Source organism: Amia ocellicauda, unplaced genomic scaffold, assembly GCF_036373705.1.
Source record: "Amia ocellicauda isolate fAmiCal2 unplaced genomic scaffold, fAmiCal2.hap1 HAP1_SCAFFOLD_47, whole genome shotgun sequence".
Classification (NCBI taxonomy): domain Eukaryota; kingdom Metazoa; phylum Chordata; class Actinopteri; order Amiiformes; family Amiidae; genus Amia; species Amia ocellicauda.
This window is the reverse complement of record NW_027102983.1, coordinates 533,721-549,141: the sequence shown is the minus strand read 5'-3', so window position 1 is coordinate 549,141 and position 15,421 is coordinate 533,721. Positions and strand designations below refer to the sequence as shown.

Here is a 15,421-nt window from a genome sequence, read left to right as displayed (position 1 = left end):
GTTTTGTAATACATAGGTCTGGTGTGGCACCCCAGCTAACGCACAACGTTGCCACAACGTTTCGTGTTAGCAGGGACTGTCTGCGGCGTGCTGGTGTGTCCCGGACTTTAGAGTAGAGAGACAGTTCAACTGTAAGTATGAGCGGCAGAAACGGATATTGCCTTCCCTTTAAGTAGAGCGTCAGGGACAGCCTCCCTGGCTTACGGCCATACTAGCCTGAATACGCCCGATCTCGTCCGATCTCGGAAACTAAGCAGGCTCGGGCCTGGTCAGTACTTGGATGGGAGACCGCCTGGGAATACCAGGTGCTGTAAGCTTTTGCATCTTTTACACACCAGAGGGCGACAAATCACGAGTTTTAACTTTGGATACACGCAATTTCATCATTATTTCAGATTTGACTTCCCCAAATACACAGGCATACAATAGATCTTGTTCTCCAATGTAAACGGTCCCTAGTAACTAGGGTACATTCGTAAATAAATTGAGCATCATGGCTAGAAGTGACTAAATGTTGCCTAATCTTTCTCATCGAGAAATGACACAATTACAGCAACACAAAAAGGAACTCCACCGGACAAAGTTCAGTGCTCACAAGGAGCCTCATTCAACACACACGGTTCCATTCCCATTCATGCAAAGCACGAAAGTGTAAAACTTGGGAACATACTTGAGAGCAAAGATCACATTCAATCTCATTCAAGGCACGGATGTGAATGCAACGGGATGAAATTACTGAAATGATGCCTGCCCTCGAACTGTGATGATGGACTACCCGACTCGCCAATAATATTGGGTTCTGGTGTATTGAAATACAGGAGCTGCTGGATTTGTGTGTTTTCTTACCCCCTCACCATAGTTTGTCAAATGTTTAAACAACTGAACTTATATTCAAGGTTTGTTTCTCTTCATATGTTTTACTGGTTTACATTTGTCTCAGCAACCTGTTGAATGATTCTTCTGCTTTCAAAACAAAATGACAACAGGATGAATGCACACACTTGTAAAAACAATACATGCAATGTTATGCATCATAGTGATGCAACCTCCTTTCAGTTTCATACTGCATGTCAATTGAAATCCTTACTGAAATGCACACCTTCTCAAGATTGCGCTTGACTGGCGTGTCAGGCACTCAATTACAGCTGTTTTATCAAGACAATGTGTTCGTTTTGTAATATATAGTTCCGGTCTGGTGTGGCACCCCAGCTAACGCACAACGTTGCCACAATGTTGCCACAACGTGGCGTGTTAGCAGGGACTGTCTGCGGCGCGCTGGTGTGTCCCGGGCTTTAGAGTAGAGAGACAGTTCAACTGTAAGTATGAACGGCAGAAACGGATATTGCCTTCCCTTTAAGTAGAGCGTCAGGGACAGCATTCCTAGCTTACGGCCATACTAGCCTGAATACGCCCGATCTCGTCCGATCTCGGAAGCTAAGCAGGCTCGGGCCTGGTCAGTACTTGGATGGGAGACCGCCTGGGAATACCAGGTGCTGTAAGCTTTTGCATCTTTTACACACCAGAGGGCGACATATCACGAGTTTTAACTTTGGATACACGCAATTTCATCATTATTTCAGATTTGACTTCCCCAAATACACAGGCATACAATAGATCTTGTTCTCCAATGTAAACGGTCCCTAGTAACTAGGGTACATTCATAAATAAATTGAGCATCATGGCTAGAAGTGACTAAATGTTGCCTAATCTTTCTCATCGAGAAATGACAGAATTACAGCAACACAAAAAGGAACTCCACCGGACAAAGTTCAGTGCTCACAAGGAGCCTCATTCAACACACACGGTTCCATTCCCATTCATGCAAAGCACGAAAGTGTAAAACTTGGGAACATACTTGAGAGCAAAGATCACATTCAATCTCATTCAAGGCACGGATGTGAATGCAACAAGATGAAATTACTGAAATGATGCCTGCCCTCGAACTGTGATGATGGACTACCCGACTCGCCAATAATATTGGGTTCTGGTGTATTGAAATACAGGAGCTGCTGGATTTGTGTGTTTTCTTACCCCCTCACCATAGTTTGTCAAATGTTTAAACAACTGAACTTATATTCAAGGTTTGTTTCTCTTCATATGTTTTACTGGTTTACATTTGTCTCAGCAACCTGTTGAATGATTCTTCTGCTTTCAAAACAAAATGACAACAGGATGAATGCACACACTTGAAAATACAATACATGCAATGTTATGCATCATAGTGATGCAACCTCCTTTCAGTTTCATACTGCATGTCAATTTAAATCCTTACTGAAATGCACACCTTCTCAAGATTGCGCTTGACTGGCGTGTCAGGCACTCAATTACAGCTGTTTTATCAAGACAATGTGTTCGTTTTGTAATATATAGTTCCGGTCTGGTGTGGCACCCCAGCTAACGCACAACGTTGCCACAATGTTGCCACAACGTGGCGTGTTAGCAGGGACTGTCTGCGGCGCGCTGGTGTGTCCCGGGCTTTAGAGTAGAGAGACAGTTCAACTGTAAGTATGAACGGCAGAAACGGATATTGCCTTCCCTTTAAGTAGAGCGTCAGGGACAGCCTCCCTGGCTTACGGCCATACTAGCCTGAATACGCCCGATCTCGTCCGATCTCGGAAGCTAAGCAGGCTTGGGCCTGGTCAGTACTTGGATGGGAGACTGCCTGGAAATACCAGGTGCTGTAAGCTTTTGCATCTTTTACACACCAGAGGGCGACAAATCACGAGTTTTAACTTTGGATACACGCAATTTCATCATTATTTCAGATTTGACTTCCCCAAATACACAGGCATACAATAGATCTTGTTCTCCAACGTAAACGGTCCCTAGTAACTAGGGTACATTCGTAAATAAATTGAGCATCATGGCTAGAAGTGACTAAATGTTGCCTAATCTTTCTCATCGAGAAATGACACAATTACAGCAACACAAAAAGGAACTCCACCGGACAAAGTTCAGTGCTCACAAGGAGCTTCATTCAACACATACGGTTCCATTCCCATTCATGCAAAGCACGAAAGTGTAAAACTTGGGAACATACTTGAGAGCAAAGATCACATTCAATCTCATTCAAGGCACGGATGTGAATGCAACGGGATGAAATTACTGAAATTATGCCTGCCCTCGAACTGTGATGATGGACTACCCGACTCGCCAATAATATTGGGTTCTGGTGTATTGAAGTACAGGAGCTGCTGGATTTGTGTGTTTTCTTACCCCCTCACCATAGTTTGTCAAATGTTTAAACAACTGAACTTATATTCAAGGTTTGTTTCTCTTCATATGTTTTACTGGTTTACATTTGTCTCAGCAACCTGTTGAATGATTCTTCTGCTTTCAAAACAAAATGACAACAGGATGAATGCACACACTTGAAAATACAATACATGCAATGTTATGCATCATAGTGATGCAACCTCCTTTCAGTTTCATACTGCATGTCAATTGAAATCCTTACTGAAATGCACACCTTCTCAAGATTGCGCTTGACTGGCGTGTCAGGCACTCAATTACAGCTGTTTTATCAAGACAATGTGTTCGTTTTGTAATATATAGTTCCGGTCTGGTGTGGCACCCCAGCTAACGCACAACGTTGCCACAACGTTTCGTGTTAGCAGGGACTGTCTGCGGCGCGCTGGTGTGTCCCGGACTTTAGAGTAGAGAGACAGTTCAATTGCAAGTATGAGCGGCAGAAACGGATATTGCCTTCCCTTTAAGTAGAGCGTCAGGGACAGCCTCTCTGGCTTACGGCCATACTAGCCTGAATACGCCCGATCTCATCCGATCTCGGAAGCTAAGCAGGCTCGGGCCTGGTCAGTACTTGGATGGGAGACCGCCTGGGAATACCAGGTGCTGTAAGCTTTTGCATCTTTTACACACCAGAGGGCGACAAATCACGAGTTTTAACTTTGGATACACGCAATTTCATCATTATTTCAGATTTGACTTCCCCAAATACACAGGCATACAATAGATCTTGTTCTCCAACGTAAACGGTCCCTAGTAACTAGTGTACATTCGTAAATAAATTGAGCATCATGGCTAGAAGTGACTAAATGTTGCCTAATCTTTCTCATCGAGAAATGACACAATTACAGCAACACAAAAAGGAACTCCACCGGACAAAGTTCAGTGCTCACAAGGAGCCTCATTCAACACACACGGTTCCATTCCCATTCATGCAAAGCACGAAAGTGTAAAACTTGGGACAATACTTGAGAGCAAAGATCACATTCAATCTCATTCAAGGCACGGATGTGAATGCAACGGGATGAAATTACTGAAATGATGCCTGCCCTCGAACTGTGATGATGGACTACCCGACTCGCCAATAATATTGGGTTCTGGTGTATTGAAATACAGGAGCTGCTGGATTTGTGTGTTTTCTTACCCCCTCACCATAGTTTGTCAAATGTTTAAACAACTGAACTTATATTCAAGGTTTGTTTCTCTTCATATGTTTTACTGGTTTACATTTGTCTCAGCAACCTGTTGAATGATTCTTCTGCTTTCAAAACAAAATGACAACAGGATGAATGCACACACTTGAAAATACAATACATGCAATGTTATGCATCATAGTGATGCAACCTCCTTTCAGTTTCATACTGCATGTCAATTGAAATCCTTACTGAAATGCACACCTTCTCAAGATTGCGCTTGACTGGCGTGTCAGGCACTCAATTACAGCTGTTTTATCAAGACAATGTGTTCGTTTTGTAATATATAGTTCCGGTCTGGTGTGGCACCCCAGCTAACGCACAACGTTGCCACAATGTTGCCACAACGTGGCGTGTTAGCAGGGACTATCTGCGGCGCGCTGCTGTGTCCCGGGCTTTAGAGTAGAGAGACAGTTCAACTGTAAGTATGAACGGCAGAAACGGATATTGCCTTCCCTTTAAGTAGAGCGTCAGGGACAGCCTTTCTGGCTTACGGCCATACTAGCCTGAATACGCCCGATCTCGTCCGATCTCGGAAGCTAAGCAGGCTCGGGCCTGGTCAGTACTTGGATGTGAGACCGCCTGGGAATACCAGGTGCTGTAAGCTTTTGCATCTTTTACACACCAGAGGGCGACAAATCACGAGTTTTAACTTTGGATACACGCAATTTCATCATTATTTCAGATTTGACTTCCCCAAATACACAGGCATACAATAGATCTTGTTCTCCAACGTAAACGGTCCCTAGTAACTAGGGTACATTCATAAATAAATTGAGCATCATGGCTAGAAGTGACTAAATGTTGCCTAATCTTTCTCATCGAGAAATGACACAATTACAGCAACACAAAAAGGAACTCCACCGGACAAAGTTCAGTGCTCACAAGGAGCCTCATTCAACACACACGGTTCCATTCCCATTCATGCAAAGCACGAAAGTGTAAAACTTGGGAACATACTTGAGAGCAAAGATCACATTCAATCTCATTCAAGGCACGGATGTGAATGCAACGGGATGAAATTACTGAAATGATGCCTGCCCTCGAACTGTGATGATGGACTACCCGACTCGCCAATAATATTGGGTTCTGGTGTATTGAAATACAGGAGCTGCTGGATTTGTGTGTTTTCTTACCCCCTCACCATAGTTTGTCAAATGTTTAAACAACTGAACTTATATTCAAGGTTTGTTTCTCTTCATATGTTTTACTGGTTTACATTTGTCTCAGCAACCTCAGCAAAAATGATTCTTCTACTTTCAAAACAAAATGACAACAGGATGAATGCACACACTTGAAAATACAATACATGCAATGTTATGCATCATAGTGATGCAACCTCCTTTCAGTTTCATACTGCATGTCAATTGAAATCCTTACTGAAATGCACACCTTCTCAAGATTGCGCTTGACTGGCGTGTCAGGCACTCAATTACAGCTGTTTTATCAAGACAATGTGTTCGTTTTGTAATATATAGTTCCGGTCTGGTGTGGCACCCCAGCTAACGCACAACGTTGCCACAACGTTTCGTGTTAGCAGGGACTGTCTGCGGCGCGCTGGTGTGTCCCGGACTTTAGAGTAGAGAGACAGTTCAACTGCAAGTATGAGCGGCAGAAACGGATATTGCCTTCCCTTTAAGTAGAGCGTCAGGGACAGCCTCCCTGGCTTACGGCCATACTAGCCTGAATACGCCCGATCTCGTCCGATCTCGGAAGCTAAGCAGGCTCGGGCCTGGTCAGTACTTGGATGGGAGACCGCCTGGGAATACCAGGTGCTGTAAGCTTTTGCATCTTTTACACACCAGAGGGCGACAAATCACGAGTTTTAACTTTGGATACACGCAATTTCATCATTATTTCAGATTTGACTTCCCCAAATACACAGGCATACAATAGATCTTGTTCTCCAACGTAAACGGTCCCTAGTAACTAGGGTACATTCGTAAATAAATTGAGCATCATGGCTAGAAGTGACTAAATGTTGCCTAATCTTTCTCATCGAGAAATTACACAATTACAGCAACACAAAAAGGAACTCCACCGGACAAAGTTCAGTGCTCACAAGGAGCCTCATTCAACACACACGGTTCCATTCCCATTCATGCAAAGCACGAAAGTGTAAAACTTGGGAACATACTTGAGAGCAAAGATCACATTCAATCTCATTCAAGGCACGGATGTGAATGCAACGGGATGAAATTACTGAAATGATGCCTGCCCTCGAACTGTGATGATGGACTACCCGACTCGCCAATAATATTGGGTTCTGGTGTATTGAAATACAGGAGCTGCTGGATTTGTGTGTTTTCTTACCCCCTCACCATAGTTTGTCAAATGTTTAAACAACTGAACTTATATTCAAGGTTTGTTTCTCTTCATATGTTTTACTGGTTTACATTTGTCTCAGCAACCTCAGCAAAAATGATTCTTCTACTTTCAAAACAAAATGACAACAGGATGAATGCACACACTTGAAAATACAATACATGCAATGTTATGCATCATAGTGATGCAACCTCCTTTCAGTTTCATACTGCATGTCAATTGAAATCCTTACTGAAATGCACACCTTCTCAAGATTGCGCTTGACTGGCGTGTCAGGCACTCAATTACAGCTGTTTTATCAAGACAATGTGTTCGTTTTGTAATATATAGTTCCGGTCTGGTGTGGCACCCCAGCTAACGCACAACGTTGCCACAACGTTTCGTGTTAGCAGGGACTGTCTGCGGCGCGCTGGTGTGTCCCGGACTTTAGAGTAGAGAAACAGTTCAACTGCAAGTATGAGCGGCAGAAACGGATATTGCCTTCCCTTTAAGTAGAGCGTCAGGGACAACCTCCCTGGCTTACGGCCATACTAGCCTGAATACGCCCGATCTCGTCCGATCTCGGAAGCTAAGCAGGCTCGGGCCTGGTCAGTACTTGGATGGGAGACCGCCTGGGAATACCAGGTGCTGTAAGCTTTTGCATCTTTTACACACCAGAGGGCGACAAATCACGAGTTTTAACTTTGGATACACGCAATTTCATCATTATTTCAGATTTGACTTCCCCAAATACACAGGCATACAATAGATCTTGTTCTCCAACGTAAACGGTCCCTAGTAACTAGGGTACATTCGTAAATAAATTGAGCATCATGGCTAGAAGTGACTAAATGTTGCCTAATCTTTCTCATCGAGAAATTACACAATTACAGCAACACAAAAAGGAACTCCACCGGACAAAGTTCAGTGCTCACAAGGAGCCTCATTCAACACACACGGTTCCATTCCCATTCATGCAAAGCACGAAAGTGTAAAACTTGGGAACATACTTGAGAGCAAAGATCACATTCAATCTCATTCAAGGCACGGATGTGAATGCAACGGGATGAAATTACTGAAATGATGCCTGCCCTCGAACTGTGATGATGGACTACCCGACTCGCCAATAATATTGGGTTCTGGTGTATTGAAATACAGGAGCTGCTGGATTTGTGTGTTTTCTTACCCCCTCACCATAGTTTGTCAAATGTTTAAACAACTGAACTTATATTCAAGGTTTGTTTCTCTTCATATGTTTTACTGGTTTACATTTGTCTCAGCAACCTGTTGAATGATTCTTCTGCTTTCAAAACAAAATGACAACAGGATGAATGCACACACTTGAAAATACAATACATGCAATGTTATGCATCATAGTGATGCAACCTCCTTTCAGTTTCATACTGCATGTCAATTGAAATCCTTACTGAAATGCACACCTTCTCAAGATTGCGCTTGACTGGCGTGTCAGGCACTCAATTACAGCTGTTTTATCAAGACAATGTGTTCGTTTTGTAATATATAGTTCCGGTCTGGTGTGGCACCCCAGCTAACGTACAACGTTGCCACAACGTTTCGTGTTAGCAGGGACTGTCTGCGGCGCGCTGGTGTGTCCCGGACTTTAGAGTAGAGAGACAGTTCAACTGCAAGTATGAGCGGCAGAAACGGATATTGCCTTCCCTTTAAGTAGAGCGTCAGGGACAGCCTCCCTGGCTTACGGCCATACTAGCCTGAATACGCCCGATCTCGTCCGATCTCGGAAGCTAAGCAGGCTCGGGCCTGGTCAGTACTTGGATGGGAGACCACCTGGGAAAACCAGGTGCTGTAAGCTTTTGCATCTTTTACACACCAGAGGGCGACAAATCACGAGTTTTAACTTTGGATACACGCAATTTCATCATTATTTCAGATTTGACTTCCCCAAATACACAGGCATACAATAGATCTTGTTCTCCAACGTAAACGGTCCCTAGTAACTAGGGTACATTCGTAAATAAATTGAGCATCATGGCTAGAAGTGACTAAATGTTGCCTAATCTTTCTCATCGAGAAATGACACAATTACAGCAACACAAAAAGGAACTCCACCGGACAGAGTTCAGTGCTCACAAGGAGCCTCATTCAACACACACGGTTCCATTCCCATTCATGCAAAGCACGAAAGTGTAAAACTTGGGAACATACTTGAGAGCAAAGATCACATTCAATCTCATTCAAGGCACGGATGTGAATGCAACGGGATGAAATTACTGAAATGATGCCTGCCCTCGAACTGTGATGATGGACTACCCGACTCGCCAATAATATTGGGTTCTGGTGTATTGAAATACAGGAGCTGCTGGATTTGTGTGTTTTCTTACCCCCTCACCATAGTTTGTCAAATGTTTAAACAACTGAACTTATATTCAAGGTTTGTTTCTCTTCATATGTTTTACTGGTTTACATTTGTCTCAGCAACCTGTTGAATGATTCTTCTGCTTTCAAAACAAAATGACAACAGGATGAATGCACACACTTGAAAATACAATACATGCAATGTAATGCATCATAGTGATGCAACCTCCTTTCAGTTTCATACTGCATGTCAATTGAAATCCTTACTGAAATGCACACCTTCTCAAGATTGCGCTTGACTGGCGTGTCAGGCACTCAATTACAGCTGTTTTATCAAGAGAATGTGTTCGTTTTGTAATATATAGTTCCGGTCTGGTGTGGCACCCCAGCTAACGCACAACGTTGCCACAATGTTGCCACAACGTGGCGTGTTAGCAGGGACTGTCTGCGGCGCGCTGGTGTGTCCCGGGCTTTAGAGTAGAGAGACAGTTCAACTGTAAGTATGAACGGCAGAAACGGATATTGCCTTCCCTTTAAGTAGAGCGTCAGGGACAGCCTCCCTGGCTTACGGCCATACTAGCCTGAATACGCCCGATCTCGTCCGATCTCGGAAGCTAAGCAGGCTCGGGCCTGGTCAGTACTTGGATGGGAGACCGCCTGGGAATACCAGGTGCTGTAAGCTTTTGCATCTTTTACACACCAGAGGGCGACAAATCACGAGTTTTAACTTTGGATACACGCAATTTCATCATTATTTCAGATTTGACTTCCCCAAATACACAGGCATACAATAGATCTTGTTCTCCAACGTAAACGGTCCCTAGTAACTAGGGTACATTCATAAATAAATTGAGCATCATGGCTAGAAGTGACTAAATGTTGCCTAATCTTTCTCATCGAGAAATGACACAATTACAGCAACACAAAAAGGAACTCCACCGGACAAAGTTCAGTGCTCACAAGGAGCCTCATTCAACACACACGGTTCCATTCCCATTCATGCAAAGCACGAAAGTGTAAAACTTGGGAACATACTTGAGAGCAAAGATCACATTCAATCTCATTCAAGGCACGGATGTGAATGCAACGGGATGAAATTACTGAAATGATGCCTGCCCTCGAACTGTGATGATGGACTACCCGACTCGCCAATAATATTGGGTTCTGGTGTATTGAAATACAGGAGCTGCTGGATTTGTGTGTTTTCTTACCCCCTCACCATAGTTTGTCAAATGTTTAAACAACTGAACTTATATTCAAGGTTTGTTTCTCTTCATATGTTTTACTGGTTTACATTTGTCTCAGCAACCTCAGCAAAAATGATTCTTCTACTTTCAAAACAAAATGACAACAGGATGAATGCACACACTTGAAAATACAATACATGCAATGTTATGCATCATAGTGATGCAACCTCCTTTCAGTTTCATACTGCATGTCAATTGAAATCCTTACTGAAATGCACACCTTCTCAAGATTGCGCTTGACTGGCGTGTCAGGCACTCAATTACAGCTGTTTTATCAAGACAATGTGTTCGTTTTGTAATATATAGTTCCGGTCTGGTGTGGCACCCCAGCTAACGCACAACGTTGCCACAACGTTTCGTGTTAGCAGGGACTGTCTGCGGCGTGCTGGTGTGTCCCGGACTTTAGAGTAGAGAGACAGTTCAACTGTAAGTATGAGCGGCAGAAACGGATATTGCCTTCCCTTTAAGTAGAGCGTCAGGGACAGCCTCCCTGGCTTACGGCCATACTAGCCTGAATACGCCCGATCTCGTCCGATCTCGGAAACTAAGCAGGCTCGGGCCTGGTCAGTACTTGGATGGGAGACCGCCTGGGAATACCAGGTGCTGTAAGCTTTTGCATCTTTTACACACCAGAGGGCGACAAATCACGAGTTTTAACTTTGGATACACGCAATTTCATCATTATTTCAGATTTGACTTCCCCAAATACACAGGCATACAATAGATCTTGTTCTCCAATGTAAACGGTCCCTAGTAACTAGGGTACATTCGTAAATAAATTGAGCATCATGGCTAGAAGTGACTAAATGTTGCCTAATCTTTCTCATCGAGAAATGACACAATTACAGCAACACAAAAAGGAACTCCACCGGACAAAGTTCAGTGCTCACAAGGAGCCTCATTCAACACACACGGTTCCATTCCCATTCATGCAAAGCACGAAAGTGTAAAACTTGGGAACATACTTGAGAGCAAAGATCACATTCAATCTCATTCAAGGCACGGATGTGAATGCAACGGGATGAAATTACTGAAATGATGCCTGCCCTCGAACTGTGATGATGGACTACCCGACTCGCCAATAATATTGGGTTCTGGTGTATTGAAATACAGGAGCTGCTGGATTTGTGTGTTTTCTTACCCCCTCACCATAGTTTGTCAAATGTTTAAACAACTGAACTTATATTCAAGGTTTGTTTCTCTTCATATGTTTTACTGGTTTACATTTGTCTCAGCAACCTGTTGAATGATTCTTCTGCTTTCAAAACAAAATGACAACAGGATGAATGCACACACTTGTAAAAACAATACATGCAATGTTATGCATCATAGTGATGCAACCTCCTTTCAGTTTCATACTGCATGTCAATTGAAATCCTTACTGAAATGCACACCTTCTCAAGATTGCGCTTGACTGGCGTGTCAGGCACTCAATTACAGCTGTTTTATCAAGACAATGTGTTCGTTTTGTAATATATAGTTCCGGTCTGGTGTGGCACCCCAGCTAACGCACAACGTTGCCACAATGTTGCCACAACGTGGCGTGTTAGCAGGGACTGTCTGCGGCGCGCTGGTGTTTCCCGGGCTTTAGAGTAGAGAGACAGTTCAACTGTAAGTATGAACGGCAGAAACGGATATTGCCTTCCCTTTAAGTAGAGCGTCAGGGACAGCATTCCTAGCTTACGGCCATACTAGCCTGAATACGCCCGATCTCGTCCGATCTCGGAAGCTAAGCAGGCTCGGGCCTGGTCAGTACTTGGATGGGAGACCGCCTGGGAATACCAGGTGCTGTAAGCTTTTGCATCTTTTACACACCAGAGGGCGACATATCACGAGTTTTAACTTTGGATACACGCAATTTCATCATTATTTCAGATTTGACTTCCCCAAATACACAGGCATACAATAAATCTTGTTCTCCAATGTAAACGGTCCCTAGTAACTAGGGTACATTCATAAATAAATTGAGCATCATGGCTAGAAGTGACTAAATGTTGCCTAATCTTTCTCATCGAGAAATGACAGAATTACAGCAACACAAAAAGGAACTCCACCGGACAAAGTTCAGTGCTCACAAGGAGCCTCATTCAACACACACGGTTCCATTCCCATTCATGCAAAGCACGAAAGTGTAAAACTTGGGAACATACTTGAGAGCAAAGATCACATTCAATCTCATTCAGGCACGGATGTGAATGCAACAAGATGAAATTACTGAAATGATGCCTGCCCTCGAACTGTGATGATGGACTACCCGACTCGCCAATAATATTGGGTTCTGGTGTATTGAAATACAGGAGCTGCTGGATTTGTGTGTTTTCTTACCCCCTCACCATAGTTTGTCAAATGTTTAAACAACTGAACTTATATTCAAGGTTTGTTTCTCTTCATATGTTTTACTGGTTTACATTTGTCTCAGCAACCTGTTGAATGATTCTTCTGCTTTCAAAACAAAATGACAACAGGATGAATGCACACACTTGAAAATACAATACATGCAATGTTATGCATCATAGTGATGCAACCTCCTTTCAGTTTCATACTGCATGTCAATTTAAATCCTTACTGAAATGCACACCTTCTCAAGATTGCGCTTGACTGGCGTGTCAGGCACTCAATTACAGCTGTTTTATCAAGACAATGTGTTCGTTTTGTAATATATAGTTCCGGTCTGGTGTGGCACCCCAGCTAACGCACAACGTTGCCACAATGTTGCCACAACGTGGAGTGTTAGCAGGGACTGTCTGCGGCGCGCTGGTGTGTCCCGGGCTTTAGAGTAGAGAGACAGTTCAACTGTAAGTATGAACGGCAGAAACGGATATTGCCTTCCCTTTAAGTAGAGCGTCAGGGACAGCCTCCCTGGCTTACGGCCATACTAGCCTGAATACGCCCGATCTCGTCCGATCTCGGAAGCTAAGCAGGCTTGGGCCTGGTCAGTACTTGGATGGGAGACTGCCTGGAAATACCAGGTGCTGTAAGCTTTTGCATCTTTTACACACCAGAGGGCGACAAATCACGAGTTTTAACTTTGGATACACGCAATTTCATCATTATTTCAGATTTGACTTCCCCAAATACACAGGCATACAATAGATCTTGTTCTCCAACGTAAACGGTCCCTAGTAACTAGGGTACATTCGTAAATAAATTGAGCATCATGGCTAGAAGTGACTTAATGTTGCCTAATCTTTCTCATCGAGAAATGACACAATTACAGCAACACAAAAAGGAACTCCACCGGACAAAGTTCAGTGCTCACAAGGAGCTTCATTCAACACATACGGTTCCATTCCCATTCATGCAAAGCACGAAAGTGTAAAACTTGGGAACATACTTGAGAGCAAAGATCACATTCAATCTCATTCAAGGCACGGATGTGAATGCAACGGGATGAAATTACTGAAATTATGCCTGCCCTCGAACTGTGATGATGGACTACCCGACTCGCCAATAATATTGGGTTCTGGTGTATTGAAGTACAGGAGCTGCTGGATTTGTGTGTTTTCTTACCCCCTCACCATAGTTTGTCAAATGTTTAAACAACTGAACTTATATTCAAGGTTTGTTTCTCTTCATATGTTTTACTGGTTTACATTTGTCTCAGCAACCTGTTGAATGATTCTTCTGCTTTCAAAACAAAATGACAACAGGATGAATGCACACACTTGAAAATACAATACATGCAATGTTATGCATCATAGTGATGCAACCTCCTTTCAGTTTCATACTGCATGTCAATTGAAATCCTTACTGAAATGCACACCTTCTCAAGATTGCGCTTGACTGGCGTGTCAGGCACTCAATTACAGCTGTTTTATCAAGACAATGTGTTCGTTTTGTAATATATAGTTCCGGTCTGGTGTGGCACCCCAGCTAACGCACAACGTTGCCACAATGTTGCCACAACGTGGCGTGTTAGCAGGGACTATCTGCGGCGCGCTGCTGTGTCCCGGGCTTTAGAGTAGAGAGACAGTTCAACTGTAAGTATGAACGGCAGAAACGGATATTGCCTTCCCTTTAAGTAGAGCGTCAGGGACAGCCTTTCTGGCTTACGGCCATACTAGCCTGAATACGCCCGATCTCGTCCGATCTCGGAAGCTAAGCAGGCTCGGGCCTGGTCAGTACTTGGATGGGAGACCGCCTGGGAATACCAGGTGCTGTAAGCTTTTGCATCTTTTACACACCAGAGGGCGACAAATCACGAGTTTTAACTTTGGATACACGCAATTTCATCATTATTTCAGATTTGACTTCCCCAAATACACAGGCATACAATAGATCTTGTTCTCCAACGTAAACGGTCCCTAGTAACTAGGGTACATTCATAAATAAATTGAGCATCATGGCTAGAAGTGACTAAATGTTGCCTAATCTTTCTCATCGAGAAATGACACAATTACAGCAACACAAAAAGGAACTCCACCGGACAAAGTTCAGTGCTCACAAGGAGCCTCATTCAACACACACGGTTCCATTCCCATTCATGCAAAGCACGAAAGTGTAAAACTTGGGAACATACTTGAGAGCAAAGATCACATTCAATCTCATTCAAGGCACGGATGTGAATGCAACGGGATGAAATTACTGAAATGATGCCTGCCCTCGAACTGTGATGATGGACTACCCGACTCGCCAATAATATTGGGTTCTGGTGTATTGAAATACAGGAGCTGCTGGATTTGTGTGTTTTCTTACCCCCTCACCATAGTTTGTCAAATGTTTAAACAACTGAACTTATATTCAAGGTTTGTTTCTCTTCATATGTTTTACTGGTTTACATTTGTCTCAGCAACCTCAGCAAAAATGATTCTTCTACTTTCAAAACAAAATGACAACAGGATGAATGCACACACTTGAAAATACAATACATGCAATGTTATGCATCATAGTGATGCAACCTCCTTTCAGTTTCATACTGCATGTCAATTGAAATCCTTACTGAAATGCACACCTTCTCAAGATTGCGCTTGACTGGCGTGTCAGGCACTCAATTACAGCTGTTTTATCAAGACAATGTGTTCGTTTTGTAATATATAGTTCCGGTCTGGTGTGGCACCCCAGCTAACGCACAACGTTGCCACAACGTTTCGTGTTAGC

At 43.4% G+C, this 15,421-nt stretch overlaps 13 non-coding genes across 13 annotated transcripts; all 13 read left to right on the top strand.

Annotated features, from left to right (window-relative positions):
* Positions 1-198: 198 nt before the first annotated feature.
* LOC136737337 (5S ribosomal RNA) lies at positions 199-317 on the top strand. Its single transcript, XR_010812300.1, has one exon. It is a non-coding gene; the product is annotated as a 5S ribosomal RNA (ribosomal RNA).
* A 1,066-nt stretch (positions 318-1,383) lies between these two features.
* LOC136736981 (5S ribosomal RNA) lies at positions 1,384-1,502 on the top strand. The gene has a single exon (XR_010811959.1). It is a non-coding gene; the product is annotated as a 5S ribosomal RNA (ribosomal RNA).
* A 1,066-nt stretch (positions 1,503-2,568) lies between these two features.
* LOC136736648 (5S ribosomal RNA) lies at positions 2,569-2,687 on the top strand. Its single transcript, XR_010811708.1, has one exon. It is a non-coding gene; the product is annotated as a 5S ribosomal RNA (ribosomal RNA).
* Positions 2,688-3,742: 1,055 nt separating this feature from the next.
* Positions 3,743-3,861, top strand: LOC136736982 (5S ribosomal RNA). The gene has a single exon (XR_010811960.1). It is a non-coding gene; the product is annotated as a 5S ribosomal RNA (ribosomal RNA).
* A 1,066-nt stretch (positions 3,862-4,927) lies between these two features.
* Positions 4,928-5,046, top strand: LOC136736632 (5S ribosomal RNA). The gene has a single exon (XR_010811693.1). It is a non-coding gene; the product is annotated as a 5S ribosomal RNA (ribosomal RNA).
* Positions 5,047-6,104: 1,058 nt separating this feature from the next.
* Positions 6,105-6,223, top strand: LOC136736980 (5S ribosomal RNA). The gene has a single exon (XR_010811958.1). It is a non-coding gene; the product is annotated as a 5S ribosomal RNA (ribosomal RNA).
* Positions 6,224-7,281: 1,058 nt separating this feature from the next.
* LOC136736979 (5S ribosomal RNA) lies at positions 7,282-7,400 on the top strand. Its single transcript, XR_010811957.1, has one exon. It is a non-coding gene; the product is annotated as a 5S ribosomal RNA (ribosomal RNA).
* Positions 7,401-8,455: 1,055 nt separating this feature from the next.
* Positions 8,456-8,574, top strand: LOC136737081 (5S ribosomal RNA). Its single transcript, XR_010812054.1, has one exon. It is a non-coding gene; the product is annotated as a 5S ribosomal RNA (ribosomal RNA).
* A 1,066-nt stretch (positions 8,575-9,640) lies between these two features.
* LOC136736978 (5S ribosomal RNA) lies at positions 9,641-9,759 on the top strand. The gene has a single exon (XR_010811956.1). It is a non-coding gene; the product is annotated as a 5S ribosomal RNA (ribosomal RNA).
* Positions 9,760-10,817: 1,058 nt separating this feature from the next.
* Positions 10,818-10,936, top strand: LOC136737336 (5S ribosomal RNA). The gene has a single exon (XR_010812299.1). It is a non-coding gene; the product is annotated as a 5S ribosomal RNA (ribosomal RNA).
* A 1,066-nt stretch (positions 10,937-12,002) lies between these two features.
* On the top strand, positions 12,003-12,121 carry LOC136736977 (5S ribosomal RNA). Its single transcript, XR_010811955.1, has one exon. It is a non-coding gene; the product is annotated as a 5S ribosomal RNA (ribosomal RNA).
* Positions 12,122-13,186: 1,065 nt separating this feature from the next.
* LOC136736646 (5S ribosomal RNA) lies at positions 13,187-13,305 on the top strand. Its single transcript, XR_010811706.1, has one exon. It is a non-coding gene; the product is annotated as a 5S ribosomal RNA (ribosomal RNA).
* A 1,066-nt stretch (positions 13,306-14,371) lies between these two features.
* LOC136736976 (5S ribosomal RNA) lies at positions 14,372-14,490 on the top strand. Its single transcript, XR_010811954.1, has one exon. It is a non-coding gene; the product is annotated as a 5S ribosomal RNA (ribosomal RNA).
* Positions 14,491-15,421: the final 931 nt, after the last annotated feature.